The following is a 6096-nucleotide window of genomic DNA, read 5'->3' on the forward strand; positions in this document are numbered from 1 at the left end:
GAACGGTATTGACGGGGAGACGAGCTCGGGGAGAGCGAACTCGGCAACGGGGGTGGCACATCGGTTGGGCTCGAGCAGGCGGCTTAGGAGCAACCGCGAGGGAACACGGCGGGGTCCGGGGGAAGGGCGACGGCCGCCCGCGACTCGTCACGGTGACCCAGGCGGGAAGCTGCGCTCCGTCCGAGTCAGACTCGGTCGTCGCGGCCCGGCTGAGGCTCGCTTGGTCGAGGGGGCGCGGCGCTGTGCCGGCGACTTTGCCCGCGCGAGGCACGTACGCTGTGGTCCGAAGGAAGAAGCGCGCGTCCCGAGTCAGACTCGGGCGCCGCAACCCGACGGTATCTCGCTGCGGCCAGGATGCGGAGTTGAGTCGGCACTGGGGGGATCCGGGAAGGACGAAGGGGCGGCGGCCAACAGTCGCAGCTCGTCGCCGCTGTCACCCAGACGGGAAGCTGCGCCCCGGCCGAGTCAGACTCGGTCGGTGCGGCCCGCTGCGGCCAGCTGGAGAGTGAGCTACGTGCCTGTACCGTGCTCCCGACGAACCGTCCCGGGGGGCTGGTGACGTCGCGCGATCGGCGCTTGATGCTGCGACCGGGAGGGAAGCTGCGCCCCGTCCGAGTCAGACTCGGTCGTTGCGGCCCACCCGAGCCCGCACGCCTCACGCGGAGGGGTCATACGCCCCGGCGGCCACGATAGACGTCCTCCCGCTTCGCGGTGGTCGGGAGGGCTTAGCGGATAGGTGCAGATGCGGGGGCGGCTTCCCGAGATAGCCGTCCCTAGGTTAGGCGAGGGTTTGAGAAACATCTTTCGCGGTAGACCGGCGCGGCCGGCGGACGCCCACGTGGCGTGCCGCGAGTCGGATCGCGCGCTCGGCCTCCGTTGATGGCCGCTAGGTGCGTGCGTGGAATCGGGGCGTCTCGGTCTCGCTGCCGTACGGCTCGCGCTAGGCCTGCGGGGGCGGCGTCGGAGCGCGCGCTCGCGCGGCGGCCGTAGCGCTAGAGGGCGACCCGCAAGTGGGGAGGAACCGTCCACCCAACGCCGGCGCTAGCCGGGGCCGGTGGGGGCCCTACCAAGGCGGGTCATGGTCGCATGTCGGTCGGTCCGGCCTCTGTTTACCGAGGCGGCCGGCACCTCCATCTGCCTTGGATGCCCCGAATCCGCAGACTTTCCTCCGGCCTCAGCTTAACGAGACGGCCGTTGCCTCCATCCTTGGATGTTAACATTCGCAGAGTTTCAGCTCCGGGCTAGGGCGGGTGAAGTCGTCTCGAACCACGTGCCTGAAGGCCGCCTCGCGCCGGATGCAGGCCCCGCTCTGTCGTGCGGTGTGACCGTCCAACGCGGGCATCGCTAGATTAGCCGTGGCCACGATCCTTCCACACCGCGAGCCTTTCGCCCTCGGCCGCTCAGTTCGCGGGCCGCTGATCCCGCTCCATCTCTCCGGCCTGTGTTTAAGGAGGCGGCCGCTCCTCCTTCCTTGGATGGACCATTCGCATATTTTTCGCCCGGCCTGTGTTTAAGGAGGCGGCCGGTAACTCCCTTTCTTGGATGAGACCCAACATTCGCATATTTTTCGCCCGGCCTGTGTTTAAGGAGGCGGCCGGTCCTCCCATTCTGCCAGTGTTCCTTGGACTTTGAATATTTCAAAGTCTTTCCGCCCAACATTCGCATATTTTTCGCCCGGCCTGTGTTTAAGGAGGCGGCCGGTCCTCCCATTCTGCCAGTGTTCCTTGGACTTTGAAAATTTCAAAGTCTTTCCGCTCCGGGCTAGGGCGGGTGAGGTCGTCTCGAACCACGTGCCTGAAGGCCGCCTCGCGCCAGATGCGGCCCCGCTCTGTCGTGCGGTGTGACCGTCCAACGCGGGCATCGCTAGATTAGCCGTGGCCACGATCCTTCCACACCGCGAGCCTTTCGCCCTCGGCCGGTGTCGGTCAACGTGTGGGTGGGGGGGAAGGACGGCTGCCGGGAGCAGACAGCCGTCCCCGGGTGGGGTGTACAGTCCTTCCACCGCGGCCGCCGGGAGCAGACGGCCGTCGAGCGATTCTGCCATTGTTCCTAGGACTTTGTACATTTTAAAGACCCTCCGCGCGGGCCGCTGATCCCGCTCGGTCGCTCCGGCCTGTGTTTAAGGAGGCGGCCGGTCCTCCCATTCTGCCAGTGTTCCTTGGACTTTGAATATTTCAAAGTCTTTTCGCTCCGGGCTAGGGCGGGTGAGGTCGTCTCGAACCACGTGCCTGAAGGCCGCCTCGCGCCGGATGCAGGCCCCGCTCTGTCGTGCGGTGTGACCGTCCAACGCGGGCATCGCTAGATTAGCCGTGGCCACGATCCTTCCACACCGCGAGCCTTTCGCCCTCGGCCGGTGTCGGTCAACGTGTGGGGTGGGGGGGAAGGACGGCTGCCGGGAGCAGACAGCCGTCCCCGGGTGGGGTGTACAGTCCCTTCACCGCGGCCGCCGGGAGCAGACGGCCGTCGAGCGATTCTGCCATTGTCCCTAGGACTTTGTACATTTCAAAGACCCTGCGCGCGGGCCGCTGATCCCGCTCGGTCGCTCCGGCCTGTGTTTAAGGAGGCGGCCGGTCCTCCCATTCTGCCAGTGTTCCTTGGACTTTGAAAAGTCTTTCCGCTCCGGGCTAGGGCGGGTGAGGTCGTCTCGAACCACGTGCCTGAAGGCCGCCTCGCGCCGGATGCAGGCCCCGCTCTGTCGTGCGGTGTGACCGTCCAACGCGGGCATCGCTAGATTAGCCGTGGCCACGATCCTTCCACACCGCGAGCCTTTCGCCCTCGGCTGATGTTCAACCAACGTGTGGGGAGGGGGTTATGGACGGCTGCCGGGAGCAGACAGCCGTCCCCGGGAGGGGAGACTTCACGGCGGCCGCCGGGAGCAGACGGCCGTCGAGAGATTCTGCCAGTGTTCCTTGGACTTTGACTATTTCAAAGTCTTTCCGCTCCGGGCTAGGGCGGGTGAGGTCGTCTCGAACCACGTGCCTGAAGGCCGCCTCGCGCCGGATGCAGGCCCCGCTCTGTCGTGCGGTGTGACCGTCCGACGCGGGCATCGCTAGATTAGCCGTGGCCACGATCCTTCCACACCGCGAGCCTTTCGCCCTCGGCCGGTGTTCGCTCAACGCGCGGGCCGCTGATCCCGCTCCATCTCTCCGGCCTGTGTTTAAGGAGGCGGCCGGTCCTCCCATTCTGCCAGTGTTCCTTGGACTTTGAAAATTTCAAAGTCTTTCCGCTCCGGGCTAGGGCGGGTGAGGTCGTCTCGAGCCACGTGCCTGAAGGCCGCCTCGCGCCGGATGCAGGCCCCGCTCTGTCGTGCGGTGTGACCGTCCAACGCGGGCATCGCTAGATTAGCCGTGGCCACGATCCTTCCACACCGCGAGCCTTTCGCCCTCGGCTGGTGTTCGTCCAACGTGTGGGGAGGGGGTTAAGGACGGCTGCCGGGAGCAGACAGCCGTCCCCGGGAGGGGAGACTTCACGGCGGCCGCCGGGAGCAGACGGCCGTCGAGAGATTCTGCCAGCGTTCCTTGTACTTTGAATATTTCACAGCCGTGCTCGCACTTAGGAAATTTTCGAGCGCTGTGGCACTTAGACATTTTTCGTCAAGCGTGGCACTTAGAAATTTTTCGTCAAGAGAGGCACTTAGACATTTTTCGTCAAGAGTGACACTTAGAAAATTTTTCACTCTCTTTGTGCCTTCCAGGGTGCTGTGCAACCCTGCGTGTTGTGTTCCCACCGAGCAAGGGGCGCTGCTGGCGGCCATGACCAAGCGCTCGGCACCGGGCCCTTTCATTTTGTGGGGTAAATTATGCGCCCCCCATGCTCGTTCTGACTATATTTTGCGAAAGGGGGGTAAATCGTTGATGAGTACGCTGACTAGGGGGACCATTTAGCGTACTCTGGCGCACCTGAAGACCAAAGTTGGTACTGCACCCTCCCCCTGGTACCCCAGCCCCTGGTACCTAAAGAGGGAGAGGCCGAATTTTCGCTTTTTGGGGCCGACCGAGGGAACCAGCCGAGGCGGACACTTTTCGGCTCAAGAGCCGTTGGCACTTAGAAAAAATTCGCACAAGTTGGCAGGGCTACCAGGGGAAGAGGCCGAATTTTCGCTTTTGAAGGCCGACCGCGGGAACCAGCCGAGGCGGACACTTTTCGGCTCAAGAGCCGTTGGCACTTAGAAAATATTTGCCAAACTTGGCTTGACTTCCAGGAGAAGAGGCCGAATTTTCACTTTTGGTGGCCGACCTGGGGAACCAGCCGAGGCGGACACTTTTCGGCTCAAGAGCCGTTGGCACTTAGAAAATATTTGCCAAACTTGGCTTGACTTCCAGGAGAAGAGGCCGAATTTTCACTTTTGGTGGCCGTTATGGGGAACCAGCCGAGGCGGACACTTTTCGGCTCAAGAGCCGTTGGCACTTAGAAAATATTTGCCAAACATGGCTTGACTTCCAGGAGAAGAGGCCGAATTTTCACTTTTGGTGGCCGTTATGGGGAACCAGCCGAGGCGGACACTTTACGCTGGTTGAGTCGTTGGCACTTAGAAAATATTTGCCAAACTTGGCTTGACTTCCAGGAGAAGAGGCCGAATTTTCACTTTTGGTGGCCGACCTGGGGAACCAGCCGAGGCGGACACTTTACGCTGGTTGAGTCGTTGGCACTTAGAAAATATCTGCCAAACTTGGCTTGACTTCCAGGAGAAGAGGCCGAATTTTCACTTTTGGTGACCGACCTGGGGAACCAGCCGAGGCGGACACTTTACGCTGGTTGAGTCGTTGGCACTTAGAAAATATTTGCCAAACTTGGCTTGACTTCCAGGAGAAGAGGCCGAATTTTCACTTTTGGTGGCCGACCTGGGGAACCAGCCGAGGCGGACACTTTACGCTGGTTGAGTCGTTGGCACTTAGAAAATATTCGCCAAACTTGGCAAGACTTCCAGGAGAAGAGGCCGAATTTTCACTTTTGGTGGCCGACCTGGGGAACCAGCCGAGGCGGACACTTTACGCTGGTTGAGTCGTTGGCACTTAGAAAATATTTGCCAAACTTGGCTTGACTTCCAGGAGAAGAGGCCGAATTTTCACTTTTCATGGCCGTTATGGGGAACCAGCCGAGGCGGACACTTTGCGCTGGTTGAGTCGTTGGCACTTAGAAAATATTTGCCAAACTTGGCTTGACTTCCAGGAGAAGAGGCCGAATTTTCACTTTTGGTGGCCGTTATGGGGAACCAGCCGAGGCGGACACTTTAGGCTGGTTGAGTCGTTGGCACTCAGAAAATATTCGCCAAACTTGGCCAGACTTCCAGGAGAAGAGGCCGAATTTTCACTTTTGGTGACCGACCTGGGGAACCAGCCGAGGCGGACACTTTACGCTGGTTGAGTCGTTGGCACTTAGAAAATATTTGCCAAACTTGGCTTGACTTCCAGGAGAAGAGGCCGAATTTTCACTTTTGGTGGCCGACCTGGGGAACCAGCCGAGGCGGACACTTTACGCTGGTTGAGTCGTTGGCACTTAGAAAATATTCGCCAAACTTGGCAAGACTTCCAGGAGAAGAGGCCGAATTTTCACTTTTGGTGGCCGACCTGGGGAACCAGCCGAGGCGGACACTTTACGCTGGTTGAGTCGTTGGCACTTAGAAAATATTTGCCAAACTTGGCTTGACTTCCAGGAGAAGAGGCCGAATTTTCACTTTTCATGGCCGTTATGGGGAACCAGCCGAGGCGGACACTTTGCGCTGGTTGAGTCGTTGGCACTTAGAAAATATTTGCCAAACTTGGCTTGACTTCCAGGAGAAGAGGCCGAATTTTCACTTTTGGTGGCCGTTATGGGGAACCAGCCGAGGCGGACACTTTAGGCTGGTTGAGTCGTTGGCACTCAGAAAATATTCGCCAAACTTGGCCAGACTTCCAGGAGAAGAGGCCGAATTTTCACTTGTGGTACCCGACCTGGGGAACCAGCCGAGGCGGACACTTTAGGCTGGTTGAGTCGTTGGCACTTAGAAAATATTCGCCAAACTTGGCCAGACTTCCAGGAGAAGAGGCCGAATTTTCACTTGTTCTGGCCGTTATGGGGAACCAGCCGAGGCGGACACTTTACGCTGGTTGAGTCGTT

This window comes from Syngnathus floridae, unplaced genomic scaffold, assembly GCF_059516105.1.
Source record: "Syngnathus floridae isolate MCC-2025c unplaced genomic scaffold, RoL_Sflo_1.0 HiC_scaffold_315, whole genome shotgun sequence".
Taxonomy (NCBI): Eukaryota; Metazoa; Chordata; class Actinopteri; order Syngnathiformes; family Syngnathidae; genus Syngnathus; species Syngnathus floridae.